The following is a 16582-nucleotide window of genomic DNA, read 5'->3' as shown; positions in this document are numbered from 1 at the left end:
TTAACTATATTTTTTCAAATTTTCCTTTCTTCATCGATTTGCCGCAACACCTCTTCATTTGTCACTTTTTCCATCCATATGATTTTTAACGTTCTCCTACAGCATCAAATTTCAAAAGCTTCTAATCTTTTCTTCTCAGGTACTCCGATTGTCCAAGTTTCACTTCCATATAAAGCGACACTCCAAACATATACTTTCAAAAATCTTTTCCTGACATTTAAATTAATTTTTTATGTATGCAAATTATGTATCTGACTTAAAGCTCGTTTTGTCTGTGCTATTCGGCATTTTATATCGCTCCTGCTTCGTCCATCTTTAGTAATTCTACTTCCCAAATAAAAAAGTTCTTCTACCTCCATAATCTTTTCTCTTCCTATTTTCATATTTAGTTGTCCATCTACATTATTTCTACTACATTTCATTACTTTCATATTGTTCTTGTTTATTTTCATGCGGTAGTTCTTGCGTAGGACTTCATCCGTGTCATACATTGTTTCTTCTAAATCCTTTTTTTCTCGGCTAAAATTACTATATCATCAGCAAATCGTAAAATCATTATCTTTTTACTTTGCACTATTACTCCGGATCAAACTGTTCTTTAACATCATTAACGGCTAGTTTTATGTAAAGGTTAAAAAGTCAAAAGAACATCTTTGACGGGGACTCCCTTTTTTATTACGGCTTCTTTCTTCTGTTCTTCGATTATTACTGTTGCAGTTTGGTTCCTGTAAATGTTAGAGACTGTTCTTCTATCTCTATACTTGAACCCTATTTTTTAAAAAATAATGAACATTTTATTCCAGTCTACAACCAAGTTATAATATAATCGTAGAGTACTCATACCCTGCATCATATGATAAGTACCAAATTACTTAACAACAAGTTCATATCACCGGGCAACAAGTGTCATATATAGTACTTTCAATTTTTTTTACACACTTTTATAATTAGTGTTATTAATGTATCAGAATGTGTTATAGAAGGTAAATAACACATAACAACGTGTTTTCTGCGCAATATATTTCGCGGCTCCAGCAGAGAAATGTTGTGGCAGTCAATCAGTAAATTGGTTTAATGAATTTCTCCATTATGTTTCTTTTCTGCGCTGTACTACTTATTTCTAAATATTTTTTACATTATTTTAATCATGTAGAATTCTTTCTTCTTGAAATGTATAATTACTATTAATTTAAACTATTTTAAACGAGATAAATCTATTTTAAACAGAACAAAATTAACAATTTTAACTTCTTATCTTAAAGAAAATTAATTTAATGTAATATTACAAAACATTGTGAATCATTACGGAAAATTAATTCAATAAAATATATATATATATGTTAAAAATGTATGTTCAACATAAAACAACATAGAAGGAAAATCTCTAAAAGGGGAAAAACAGAGGTAGGCACTTTAGAAAATGGGTTAGATAAGAAGACAGGAAAGCATGGAAGCAAAGAACTTCGGTTTTTAATAGCGTGGGAAAGGAACAAATGGAAAAATATTTAAAAAGGGCTTTCTCGAAAGTAGAAGTACTATAGGAAAAAATGCTTATAATCCTGTATAGTCTTTATAGATATAAATTGTCATACAAAAAAAAAAAAATAATAATAATAATTCAAGTACAAAGCATTTCTTGAAAATTTTATTTCAGAAATTATGTAAAAATAATAATGCGATTTATAACTCTAAAATTTAATTACTTTATTTTATAATTATTTAATAATCATGACGATAAGATTATTAAAAAAAAAAAATTATAGCGGTAATTATCAGGACTTCCAAATTAATTTTTTGAGTCGTTTTAGAATAATTTCCTTCAACAACGATGTTGTAAACTTTTTCAGAATTTCTGTAGAGCTTAAAATTGATCTCTTTCTCCCAGTGATTATGTTAAAAATTATAATCCTTACTTTTCTTCTTTCTTTAAAAAAAAAAGTTAATAATAATTTATTAAGCAAGTAGTAAAATTATTAGAAAGTGAATTCTACATCTCCCAGTGATTATGTTAAAAATTATAATCCTTACTTTTCTTCTCTCTTTAAAAAAAAAAAAAAGTTAATAATAATTTATTAAGCAAGTAGTAAAATTATTAGAAAGTGAATTCTATATTAAAATGTCTGAGTTAGAAAAAAGTAGCTTATGAATATATCTTTGATGTTGGAGATATTATGAAATATTTTATTAGAAAATTTTCAATATTATTTTTATCAGTATTTCTGAAATAATTTTTTAATTTTTTTATTAAGTTAAAAATAGGTAAGAGTAATATTTTTAAGCGAAAATTTTCCAACAATCGAAATATCGTACTTCATTAACATTTCCTCTGTTCAGCATCTAATTTTTAACAAAAAATTAATAAAATTTATCTTATTTTGGAAATTATAGTTATATCTCTTGTAGAACGTGATTTAGTCAGCGGATTACGATATTATTAAACAAAAATGAATGTCAAATATGATATTAATTCGGTTTAAACCTTAATTAAAAAATCTGATGTGAACACCACATGACTTACTTGTACGCCTATTAAATTACATATACACATTTTTTGAAAATCAAAAGTAGATAAAATTTTATTTCATTAATAACTTTTGATATTTTTGTTGTTATTTTTATTATTGAATTATTATTTATCGTAAAAAATTTTTACAATCACAGATAAATAATTATTTATAAATCAATATATTTAAATTAAAAAAAAAGTTAAAAAAAAGGAGATGAAGTCTGATTCAAATTGATGTGCCTTCTCCTTGTAAGATCCAAATATTTCATTAATTAAAATTTTATTTGGCTGTATCTCCGGAACGAATGAAAATAAATACCACTTGACGTATGATTGATAAGCTGTCAATGAGGGCTTATTACTGCAGTTAAGAAAAACTCCAAAATCCAAATTTTTTTGGATTTTGTGCTTTTTTGGACACATTTGGTACAGTCAATTGCAATCAAAAGCAAAGGTGCACAACTAGATGTTACAACAGTACTAAATTCAACATTTCAACATCCTACGGCTAATCGTTTTTGAGTTACATACGTAGGTATAGATGTCACGCTGAAACTAGTCAAATTGGATTCAGGAATGGTCAAAATGGGTATTTCCGTTGAAATCTGAAAACCTAAATTTTTCGCGATCACAATACTTCCTTTACTTTGTTGAAGGAAGTAAAGTAGTATAGTTTTAAAATGAAATTTTTTAGGATTTACAACATCTAACTTGAAATTACCGGAGACAATTCTAAAACCCATTATTAAACGTTTTTTCAATTAAAAAAAAAAATCTGTCAACAAAGTTGTAGGACTTTCCCGTCACGCGGTTGACACATGCATACACATACAACTTAATTTAGTACGTCAGTGCCACACTAGCGCTCCTTGTGGTGACAGGGGGTACTATTGATATGGTATGTCTACTTAGCCACTAGTTAGAACATTTTTTGGGGTGATATTTTACAATTTTGTTTTTGCAAATATTATTTTTTAATTGTTAACAAATGTGCCTATGAAAAACAAGACCTTAATTAGGCGAAATCTCGAGATAATGAGGGTGAATTTTCTCTACAGCCTCACCCCCCTTGACATTTTAAATTGAAAATTTAATGGCCCATATATAGAAGTAATTTGGCCTAGTTTGGTCAAAATCGATCCAGTAGTTCAGAAGATATTTGGCGATTTAGAGGCCGACACTGAACACACACACACACACGTACATACGAGCATTCGGAAAATTTCCATCCGGTTTTTTTGGGTTCCTTAAGTGTCAAATTGTCATCACCCAGTGAAGGGAAGGTATTGTATGTAATAGGTCTAATTTTGGCATGAGCATGTCCAGATTAGACCGATTATAATATCTTCCCTTCTACAGCTATATCGCTAGACGGGAAAGTAATATATCAATCAACCGATTTCCTACGTAATTAGTATAATAGGAATTCTATTATAATCTTATTTTATGGTTTTAACTGAAATCAGGGAAAAATTGTTCATTAACTGTAATTAAAAAAAAAATGTTTCCCGATCCAGCTTGTTTTAATTTTTTTTTGTAATATTTTAATAAGAGTGATACGTCTATAAAGCTTAAAAGGAATAGTCTGGAACACTGCAAAATGGAGCACCCTGGAATGAAAATATTACTATTTCCTAGAGAAAAAAAGATTGTAAATTATTAATATCGTACTCATTTTTGTGCAAGTTCCAAAGAAAGTTTTTACGCTTATAAGAAGAAACATAAAAATTTTCTTGAATTTTTTATGAAAGAGGGTATTCAATATACCAAGTAATACGAAAAAACTATTTAAAAAAATTCAGTAAGCCAAAAAAAGATGAAGTAAAAAGAAATCATTTGAAGCTATGAAAGGATCTGCTTGGAATAAAATTTTTAAAAAAATTAGTGTATAATGTCAAAATTATTCATAACCTGAAAAAAAAATTTATTTATTTATTATTATTTTTCAATAAAAGAGCGAGCATCAACAGCTATGGTCATTTGCCACGGTGAAAATTGGTATTGTATGAAAAGATGTCATTGTTGACCAGGATTCGAACCGGGACCCCCTCGTAGTGATCGGCAAATAAATTTTAAAATAATCATCTTTACAAAAAAAAAGAAACACATAAACATTAATTACCAATAATAAAAAAACAAAACATATTAGTTATATAAAAAATATAACATAATCTAATTCAACAGGATTTTATAGAGTGCCTTCCTGAATTTAAAATAGGAAATAATGTACAGTAAATGCAAATCAATTAAAAATTCAATCTATTAATGTAAACGTATTATCCATTTAGTAAAAATAATTCCCTTGATTACCTACTGTAAAAGTTTTCTGGTTACGAGTTTAAATTACAGCATAATACGACGTAAAGAACGCAATCAAAGAGAACGTGGTTGACCATTAAGTAGAATTATCTAGTAAAATGATCTAATATTAAATCGTTAACAAAGAATATGAGAAATCCATGGAAAATAATTATATCATACAGCGATTACCTGGATTTGAAGAGTTTCATGGTAATACATTATTACTAATTTACCGTAGCTTATTTTAAACGGCCAGCAATCAGCTATGTCACAGATTTCTACCAAAACTTAAGAAAGCATAATTAGAATTTAATATACGGTTTAAGTAAAAAGGATTTAGAAGAAACAATGAACTGCATGGATGAAGTCCTACGCAAGAACTATCGCATGAAAATAAACAAGAACAAAACAAAAGTAATGAAATGTAATAGAAATAACAAAGATGGACCACTGAATGTGAAAATAGGAGGAGAAAAGATTATGGAGGTAGAAGAATTTTGTTATTTGGGAAGTAGAATTACTGAAGATGGACGAAGCAGGAGCGATATAAAATGCCGAATAGCACAAGCGAAACGAGCCTTCAGTAAGAAATATAATTTGTTTACATCAAAAATTAATCTAAATGTCAGGAAAAGATTTTTGAAAGTATATGTTTGGAGTGTCGCTTTATATGGAAGTGAAACTTGGACAATCGGAGTATCTGAGAAGAAAAGATTAGAAGCTTTTGAAATGCGGTGCTATAGGAGAATTTTAAAAATCAGATGGGTGGATAAAGTGACAAATGAAGAGGTATTGCGGCAAATAGATGAAGAAAGAAGCATTTGGAAAAATATAGTTAAAAGAAGAGACAGACTAATAGGCCACATACTAAGGCACCCTGGAATAGTCGCTTTAATATTGGAAGGACAGGTAGAAGGAAAAAATTGTGTAGGCAGGCCACGTTTTGGAATATGTAAAACAAATTGTTAGGGATGTAGGATGTAGAGGGTATACTGAAATGAAACGACTAGCACTAGATAGGGAATATTGGAGAGCTGCATCAAACCAGTCAAATGACTGAAGACAAAAAAAAAATACGGGTTAAGCTATTTTTAATGAAGTAATAATAACAATAATAAAACCCCTTACAGTCCTTGCAATCATTTGATTTTTTCTATTAACTAAAAATTACGTGATAAAAATGGACAGATCCAATAGCGCATTTATATGAGTATGATTCGAAAAGAATCTTTTATTAACTTTTTTTTTCGGAAAACTTTCAGCTGTTAAAAGGTTTTAAAATTACTGCTATATAATTCGGAAGTAATTAGCCTCTAGAAGTCCATAAAAGGCATCCTACACGTCAATTTAATCATACCCATCTAAATTATATAATAAATAAATTCCTAATAATTATAGGATGTATGACAGATAGAATCTTATTTTATAATTAATAAAAAAGAATAGTTTTTATTTAAAAGGAAAAAGTGATAAAAGAGTAAGCGTCCATTAAACCAATATCGTTTAAAAGCAACAGTTTAATTGCGCAAAGTACCACAAGAGTACTGTTTGGTCTTATTGGTATATGTTCAGAGGTTAAGAGCAAACAGAAATTTGACTTTTAACTAGACCTGTAAGGTTAGCGGGTGAAGCAGGTCGGGTATGTTGAAATGGAGTTAGTAGCGCGTAAATCAATTTCTGATTAGATCGACATAGCGACAATTTCATGCAAATGCCGACTCATCCTCCAGGATCCCTGGATTCAACCTCTTTATCCTTCCTCATCCCGATTCATTCTCTTCAACAGCTCTCTCTCTCTCAGCTCTGTCGATAACCTTCTGTTATTCACATCTGTCTCATTCCACATTCTCCAATATCTTTACTTCTCCGGAAAATCATGAATGAAATAGGAATACCTTCTCTGGGTTTTTTTACTTAAGAATTAAAATATATTTTTATTTGTGTCGTTAATATAATTTTTAAGTGTTTTTTCTATTAAATAAATTATTTACTGTTTAGAATGAGGTTTTTTTAAAGAAAAAAAAGTCAAATAATTAGCAATGAGTTCTAACAAGACAAAAAAAAAATATTCTCTTTACAATATTTTTTTAATTCATTTCTCATTTATTGTTTGAAACAACGAACTGGATATTCCTATACTACGTCCTGTACAGCTAACAAAATATTATATATTATAATAAAATTAATAATAAATTAACAAAAAATAATGTATAATTTGTAAAATTATAAATAACCCTAAAAGAGGAAAGTTTCTACTATATTCATATTTATATTGAAAAATACTTAAGTTTAAAAATATTATTTAAAAAAAAAAATTTTATTATTTTGAAAAATAATTACGGCAGCGTTTCTCAACCAGTGGGGTCGCGGTGATATGACAGGAGGGTGTGAAATTAGTTTACAACTTTATAGGTAAATTAGCAGACTCGGCAATGCTTCGCTATTGCTCTATATATATATAGAGAGAGAGAGAGAGTGAGTGAGAGAGAGAGTGGGGGAGAGAGAGTTTAAATGAACACCAATGAAAATTTGATAAAAAAATTAAAAAACTGAACTTCACAAATTTTATCTTTCATTTATTCTCCTTCCCGTTTTCCCTTTCCAACTTTTCCCTTTCACCAATCTCCGTCAACCCTCTCCCAGTTTCCTTTTTACCCTTTCCCGTTTTCCTCTTTTCCATTTTTCCCTTTTGCTCGCGCGTATATCGGTCCATTAGTTTTTTGGTCTTTAGCGGACACACATACGAACATGCCTTTTATATATATATATATATATATATACAGAATAAAAAAGTCAATTTGTATATTTGTTTGTTTGATTCGTAAATATCTCGACACCGGTCCCACCTAGCGGGTATAGTTTTTGCAAAAAAATTTCTTTTTTCACGTAACTAATATTCATATTCTGAATATGAACCAAATCGGTCCATAAATATAATTTTTCTAAATATCTCAATCCCAGCGCCATCTAGCGGGTTAATTTTTTGCAGAGATAATTCTTTCCATGCAAGTAACATGTATTCTGAATATAAGGCAAATCGGACCATAAATACAATTTTTCAAAATATCTCGAGGCCCAGCCTCGAGGACCCAGTGCCACCTAGCGGGTCCAAACTAATTCAGAAACCTTCCCTGGCATGCGTCCAACCATTCCCCAAAGTTTCATCGCTATCGGATGAACGGTTTAGGAAAGCATAAGAGACATACAGACAGACAAACATTCATTTTTATATATATAGACAAAAATAAGATTTTATGAGAAAAAAATGATTTATTAAAAACATTTTAACTTACTTTTACTTTTTACTTACAATTTTAAGTACACATGGAAAGAAAATAAATTAATGAGACAGCTACCTTTGTTTTTCATTTAAATGTTTCTCCATAATGTTACACACACAAAAGAAAATTATATTCAACAGAAAAAGACGATTCCTATACTTAGTTTTTAGTGCAACCATTGACGAAAAACCCTTTTCAAAGAGGTAAGAGGGATTAATATTTTTTTAAGATTGGCTGTGCAATTGATGAAAATAATGTTGATACTTTGGGTTCCAAAAACTCCAGACTTCATGTCTTGCCAGCCTCCGTGGCGCAAGTGGTAGCGTCTCGGCCTTTCATCCGGAGATCCCGGATTTTAATCCGGGTCAGGCATGGCATTTTCACACACGCTGAAAATCATTCAGTCATTCATCACATCCACTGAAGCAATAATAAAATTTATAATGAAATCATATATAATACATATTAAGCCATTATTAACGTATAATAGGTTAATATGAAATTATTTGTGCATAAATCCCTTGGAAGTGGAGATCTACTTCCTATTTATCCGATCTATTTCTTCCGGTCGATCTCTTCTGATCTATTTCTTTAATAAATTTATCTTCTGTTAAAGAAATATAACTTTAAAACAACTTACGAGTTCAAATTAATTTTCTTTTTTAAAAAAAACGTAATTGGGAATTATTTTTTTAAAAAAACATTAAAAAATGTTTGTTATTTGGTGTATAGTTTAGCACTTTTTATCTTGCTAATTACTAACAGCCATCGAACAAGAAGAAAGTATTCAAATCGAACTGTTTATTTTTCACTCAGATATAACCGATATCTGTCATTTTTTCTAAGTACTAGAGAAAGTTCTGTTATGATTCTGCAGTAAGTTTTTTCAAAACTACGTAAGCAGACCATTCTTTAAAAAGAAAATTACAACTTTTCATAGATAGTATGAAAACATTTAAAATTTACGGTAGTATACCTATCACTGGTAGTATAATGACTAGTTACAGCGAAATCATATATAGCCTGTATTATTCTGGTATTAAAAATATTTTGCGTGAAAACTGCAATAGTGAGAAATCATAGGATAGAGTTTATACAGATTCCCGTTGTACAGAATGTTTTACTTGTAATCAGCAGAAATCCTTTTGTTACTTATTTGCTTTCCTTTACTAATGTTTATCAATCTTCAGATTTTTTGCCTTTACATTTCTTATGATCGATTTTTTACACTAATCGCAGAGTTTATTATTTTTTTTTGTTTTCAGTCATTTGTCTGGTTTGATGCAGTTCTCAAAGATTCCCTATCTACTGCCAGTCGTTTCATTTCGGTATATCCCCTACATTCTACATCCCTAACAATTTTTTTTTTCATATTCCAAATGTTGACTGCATGCACAATTTTTTCCTTCTACCTGTCCCTGCCATATTAAAGCGACTATTCCAGGATATCTTAATATATGGCCTGTAAGTCTGTTTCTTCTTTTAACTATATTTTTCCAAATGCTTATTTTTTCATCAATTTGCCGCAGCACCTCTTCATTTTTTTACTTTATCCACCCATATGATTTTTAACATTTTCCTATAGCATCGCATTTCAAAAGATTCTAATCTTTTCTTCTCGGGTACTCCGATCGTCCAAGTTTCACTTTCATATCAAGCTACGGTCAAAACATATACTTTCAAAAAAGATTTCCTGATTTATAAAATAATTTTTGATATAAACAAATTATATTTCTGATTGAAACGTACTTTTTCCTGTACTATTCTACACTTTATATCGCTCCTACTACGTCCATCTTTAGTAATTTTACTTCCAAATAACAAAATTCCTCTATCTTCATAGTCTTTTCTCGTCCTAGTTTTATATTCAATGGTCGATCGACTTTATTTCTACTGAATTTCATTACATTCATTTTGTTTTTGTTTATTTTCACGCGGTAATTCTTGCGTAGAATTTCATCCATACCGTTCATTATTTCTTCCAAATCTTTTATACTCTCAGCTACAATTACTATATCATGACGAAATCGTAGCATCATTATATGTAGACCTTGTACTGTTACTCCAGATCTACGTTGTTCTTTAACATCACTAACAGCTAATTCTATGTAAAAATTTAAAAGTAACGGGCATACAGAATATCCTTGTCGGACAATCCTTGTCGGAATATCCTTGTCCCTTTTTTATTACGGCTTTGTTCTTATGTTCTTCAATTATTACTACTGCTGTTTGGTTCTTGTAAATTTTAGCAATTGTTCTTCTATATCTGTACTTGAACCCTAATTTTTTTAAAATGCTGATTTTTATTCCAGTCTACGTTATCGAATGCCTTTTCTTGGTCTATAAATGCCAAGTATGTTGGTTTGTTTTTCTTTAATCTTTCTTCTACTATTAATCTGAGCGCTAAAATTGCTTCCTTTTTTCCCTAAACGTTTCCTGAAACCAAATTGGTCTTCTCCTAACACTTCTTCCACTCTTCTCTCTATTCTTCTGTACAGAATTCTAGTAAGATTTTTGATGCATGAGTACTTAAGCTAACTGTTCTGTATTCTTCACATTTATTTACTTCTGCTTTCTTTGGTATCATGACAATAACACTCTTTTTCAAGCCTGACGGTACTTCCCCTTTTTCGTAAATATTACACACAGTTTGTATGATCTGTCTATCATTTCTTCACCTACACTGCGCAGTAATTCTGCAGGTAACTCGCCTATCCAAGCAATCTTTTTCGTATCCAAATTTTTTAATGCTTCATTAAATACAGATTTCAGTATTGTATCTCCCACATTATCCTCTTCGACTTCCTCTTCTTCCTCTATAAAATCAGCTTCTAATTCATTTTCTCCGTATTACTCTTTAATATATCCCACCCACCTATCAACGTTTTCGTATTATAAATCGGTGTACCATCTTTATTTAACACATTATTAGATTTTAACATATGTACCCCAAAATTTTCTTTAACTTTTCTGTATGCTCTGTCTATTTTATAAATGATCATTTTTTCTTTCCACTTCTGAACACTTTTCTAAAATCCACTTTCCTTTTGTTAATTTTAACATCCTGTTTATAATATTTCTTAACTATCGATAGGTCCTTTTACCTTCTTCTTCATCAGCATTCTTATATTTTCTACGCTCATTCATCAGCTGGAATATATCGTCTGATATCCAAGGTTTTCTACTAGTTCTCTTTGTTCCGCCTGAGTTCGCTTCTGATGATTTAAGAATTTTCTTTTTTAACATTCTCCCATTCTTCTTTTGTATGTTCTACTTTATCTTTTTTACTCAGACCTCTTTCGATGTCCTTCTCAAAAATCTTCTTTACCCTCCTCTTTCTTAAGCTTCTCTACATTCCAACGATTTATCTGACATCTTTTCTTTCGGTTTTAATCCCTAATCTACATTTCATTATCATTAAATTATGGTCGCTATCAATGTATGATGCTGGATATGCATTGCAGTCGAAGAATTGATTTGTAAATGTTGCTTAACCATGATATAATCTATCTGATACCTTGCAGTATCACCTGGCTTTTACCATGTGTATATTCTTATATTAATATTTTTAAATTGGGTATTGGCAATTACTAAATTATATTTCATGCAATTATACTTCGTTCTTTTACCCAGCCCGTATTTACCCACAATATTTTCTTCCCTATCTTCTTCTTCTTCATTACGAAACCTATTCCTACCTGCCATTTATTTGACGCTGAGTTAATTATTCTAAAATTACCTGACCAAAAGTTATTTTCTTCTTCCCAACAAACCTTGCTAATTCCTACATCTACATTTATCATAACCATTTCCCTCTTTATATTTTCTAACTTACCAACCTTTATTAAAATTTTTTTTAAAAAAATTATATTTTTTTAATTTTCTGGTGACCCCCTTTCTTAGCAGTCCCCACCCGGAGATCCGAACGGGGAACTACTTTACCACCAGAATTTTCTGTTGTATTATGTAAATAACTTGCATTCAAATTATGTTAATATGGGAACCTGCTGAAAAGACTTATATCTTGGCGATACCTTTTATTGTACAGTTTTATGAAAATATATAGATAAATAAAAAATTAAATATATTATTATTATATTAGTAAGTATTTAAATTTTTATTGGAATAAAATACAGCTACATGTGGTTTTTTACCGTAGTTAAGAGGCGAGTTATTAAGCTTCAAAATCAAAGAAAACGATGGAGCGTGACTAGCATCATCACAGTTTTAAGTGTTAATTTTTTTTTTTTTTTTTTTTTTTTTTTTTTTTTTTCGGGCCAGTAGTCAGGATGAGTTACACAAACGACTTCAGTGTTTGATACGGCTGAAGTTGTTATTTAATTTCTATCATACACAAATGAGTTCTCATTTTCCAGTACGGCTAGCGCTATGTAAATTAAATAGTGATTATACAAATTTTTTATTTTATTTTACAAAAATAAAACGTAGAAAACTAATATAAAATATCAGAGGAAATATTCTGACTAAGAAGAATAGATACTGTTTTTCTGAGACACCCGTTTTAACTCTCTTGGGTATCGATCATGATTACTCTCTTTTTTTACACTTAAGTGTGTGATGTAACCTACATTTATACTGTTATTACCGTAATGGGAATTCCTTACAACATAGGTGTTGTAATTTGGTGTCTAAAGTTATAAAATAACAAATAATATCTAAAGATTAAAATACTAAGAATGATACTTGATTAATTTTTTTTTTTCATTGAACTATATGTTTGTTTAACGATTAATATTTCAAAGGAGAATTCAGTATCTGAAAAACAGTCGAATTTTTTTTTTTTTTCTGTCTTCAGTCATTTGACTGGTTTGATGCAGCTCTCCAAGATTCCCTATCTAGTGCCAGTCGTTTCATTTCAGTATACCCTCTACATCCTACATCCCTAACAATTTGTTTTACATATTCCAAAACGTGGCCTGCCTACACAATTTTTTCCTTCTACTTGTCTTTCCAATATTAAAGCGACTATTCCAGGATGCCTTAGTATGTGGCCTATAAGTCTGTCTCTTCTTTTAACTATATTTTTCCAAATGCTTCTTTCTTCATCTATTTGCCGCAATACCTCTTCATTTGTCACTTTATCCACCCATCTGATTTTTAAAATTCTCCTATAGCACCGCATTTCAAAAGCTTCTAATCTTTCAGATACTCCGATTGTCAAAGTTTCAAAAATCTTTCAAAAAATACTTTCAAAAATCTTTTCCTGACATTTAGATTAATTTTTGATGTAAACAAATTATATTTCTTACTGAAGGCTCGTTTCGCTTGTGCTATTCTGCATTTTATATCGCTCCTGCTTCGTCCATCTTTAGTAATTCTACTTCCCAAATAACAGAATTCTTCTACCTCCATAATCTTTTCTCCTCCTATTTTCACATTCAGTGATCCATCTTTGTTATTTCTACTACATTTCATTACTTTTGTTTTGTTCTTGTTTATTTTCATGCGATAGTTCTTGCGTAGGACTTCATCTATGCTGTTTATTGTTTTTTCTAAATCCTTTTTACTCTCGGCTAGAATTACTATATCATCAGCAAATCGTAGCATCTTTATCTTTTCACCTTGTACTGTTACTCCGAATCTAAATTGTTCTTTAACATCATTAACTGCTAGTTCCGTGTAAAGATTGTAAAGTAACGGAGATAGGGAACATCCTTGTCGGACTCCCTTTCTTATTACGGCTTCTTTCTTATGTTCTTCAATTATTACTGTTGCTGTTTGGTTCCTGTACATGTTAACAATTGTTCTTCTATCTCTGTATTTGAACCCTAATTTTTTTAAATGCTAAACAGTCGAATAAAAAATTCTTAATTGTTACATCAATTCTCAGTAAATTAGATAAATATTGAAAGATAAACCTGAACGAAACAAAAAAAAAAAAAAAAAAAAAACAAAAGAACGGGATGAAACACTTAAAATAATATTAATCTTTTTTTAAAATTATTCAAAAGTTTGATTTTGTAATATTAGAACAAAATTATGAACAATTACCATTTATGCAGTAAACTTTAATTTGTTGTCGAATTTAAAGTCGAAAATTAAAAAAAAAAACATAAGAATAATTCTTTTACTACTTGGTGCATTTTTGTCGAAGTCACTATTTTACTCATTCACTTTTTAAACTTTTTTTTTGTTTAAAATTATGGATATGAATAAAAAAAATTACGGCATATATATATATATATATATATATTATGTTAAAATTCTTAAGGTTATACAACATTTAATATTAATAAATTACAAAAATATAATTAAACAAGTTTTACTTCATAACCGAAAATTTTTCAAGGATAACTAAAACTTATAAAAACATTTGGAAAGAAAGGTGATTAAAATTGTTAAAGTTTTTAAATATAACTCTGAATTCTTGCTTTAAAATATTTCTGAGTTTTTCAGATAAATTTTGACATATGGAATGGTTATATTAGGTTGATATTCATTTCCTATGTCTCTAGTTTCTCTAACGTTGATTTCTTTAAAAATGCAAAATTCATAAAAGTTATCAACCTAAATTTTGTTAAGTTATTTTGCAGGATAGTTATTTTTTATTAAAAGACTCTATGTCGTCGAGCATTTTCTTTCTATCGATAGGATCCGTGAATGTTAACACTCTACTTTTTTACTACAGCTTTTTTATATGTCATGATGGGCGGGACGACAAATAATTTAGACATCTACTTGAAGACGTCTTCTTAGCAAACCACTAGGTGTATACTTTTCCATTCCAATGGAATATGGCCGGCCATATCAGGGAATTCTAGTTTATCATTATGTTCTACTTCACTTTTAGATTTAATGTCTATGAAATTTGTTAAATTCATTTAAAATTTATTCAATTCGGTTCTCAGGCAAGCATAGTAAAATGTCATCAACAAATCAAATCTTTATATATATATATATATATATAATTATATGCAATTACTGCTACGGCTTGCCAATCCTTGCGTAGCTGCTGATGTAAGTGTAAATGTGCTGGTAAACATGTAATTATATTTTTGAACAGACTTATCCATTTTAATAAGAGTTATTTTTGGTAACATATCAAGGTTGCATGTTATTAAAAAAATAAATAAATAAATAAAAAATAAGAAAAAAAAACTGTGTACTTTTTCTTTCTTGGGAAAAAAGATTGATACAAAATTTGGAAAAAAATACCTTTCAGAATTTTTATTGAAAATTCTCTTTCGGGTAATAGATTGTAAATAATTACTGAAACCCCAACTGAATAATAATTCAATTGGTTGAATAGGAAGTTAATTTTGTGTGATTTTATAAATTATGTAACTCTTGTAATAAATCGGTAAAAGAAAGATCTTAATCGGAAAGATCTTTAAATCTTTATAATTAATCGGTAGTTTATAAATAGTAAAGCAGCTTAATAATATATTATGGTACTGGGTTACAATTCCAGAGTTGTAAATTTAAAAAAATTCTATCTAATATTTTGCATCCCTTTTTATATTCTTATACAAAGTAAAGGAAGTATTTTGATCGCGAAAAATTTTGGTTTTCAAATTCCAACGGAAATATCCATTTGACCATCCCTGAATCTATTTTGACTAGTTTCGGCGTGACGTTTGTACATACGTATGTACGTAAGTATCTCGCATAACTCAAAAACTATTAGCCGCATGATGTTGAAATTTTAAATTTAGGACTGCAGTAACATCTAGTTGTGTACCTCTCCTTTTTATTGCAATCGACCGGACCAAAAGTGTCCAAAAAAGTCCAAAATTAAATAAAATTGGATCTTGGACTTTTTTCTTAATTGCAGTAATAATCCCTCACTGAGAGATTTTCAACGATATATCTTAAATGGTACTTATTTTCATTGGTTCCAGAGTTAACAATATTTTAATTAATGAAATATTTTGCTTTACAAGGGGACAGCATATCGATTCGAATCCGACTTCATATACATATATTTTTTTTTTTGTCTTCAGTCATTTGACTGGTTTGATGCAGCTCTCCAAGATTCCCTATCTAGTGCTAGTCGTTTCATTTCAGTATACCCTCTACATCCTACATCCCTAACATATTGTTTTACATATTCCAAACGTGGCCTGCCTACACAATTTTTTCCTTCTACCTGTCCTTCCAATATTAAAGCGACTATTCCAGGATGCCTTAGTATGTGGCCCTATAAGTCTGTCTCTTCTTTTAACTATATTTTTCCAAATGCTTCTTTCTTCATCTAAATATATATATATATTTTTCTAATTTAAATATAATGATTTATTAATAATTATTAACATTTGATTGTAAAAAAGATTTACAGTAAACAATAATTCAATAATAACAATAATAATATAAAAAAAATCAGAAGTTATTAGTGAAATAAAATTTTAAGTACTTTTCCTTTTAATTCAAAAATGTTTACAGGCATTAATTAATAATTATTAAGAAATCAATATATTTAAATTAAAAAAATTGTTTAAAAAATATATATGCATATGAAGTCGGATTCGAACCG

The sequence above is a fragment of the Lycorma delicatula genome, chromosome 9 (assembly GCF_047948215.1).
Source record: "Lycorma delicatula isolate Av1 chromosome 9, ASM4794821v1, whole genome shotgun sequence".
In the NCBI taxonomy this organism is placed as follows: domain Eukaryota; kingdom Metazoa; phylum Arthropoda; class Insecta; order Hemiptera; family Fulgoridae; genus Lycorma; species Lycorma delicatula.
Note: the sequence above shows the minus strand (reverse complement) of the source record.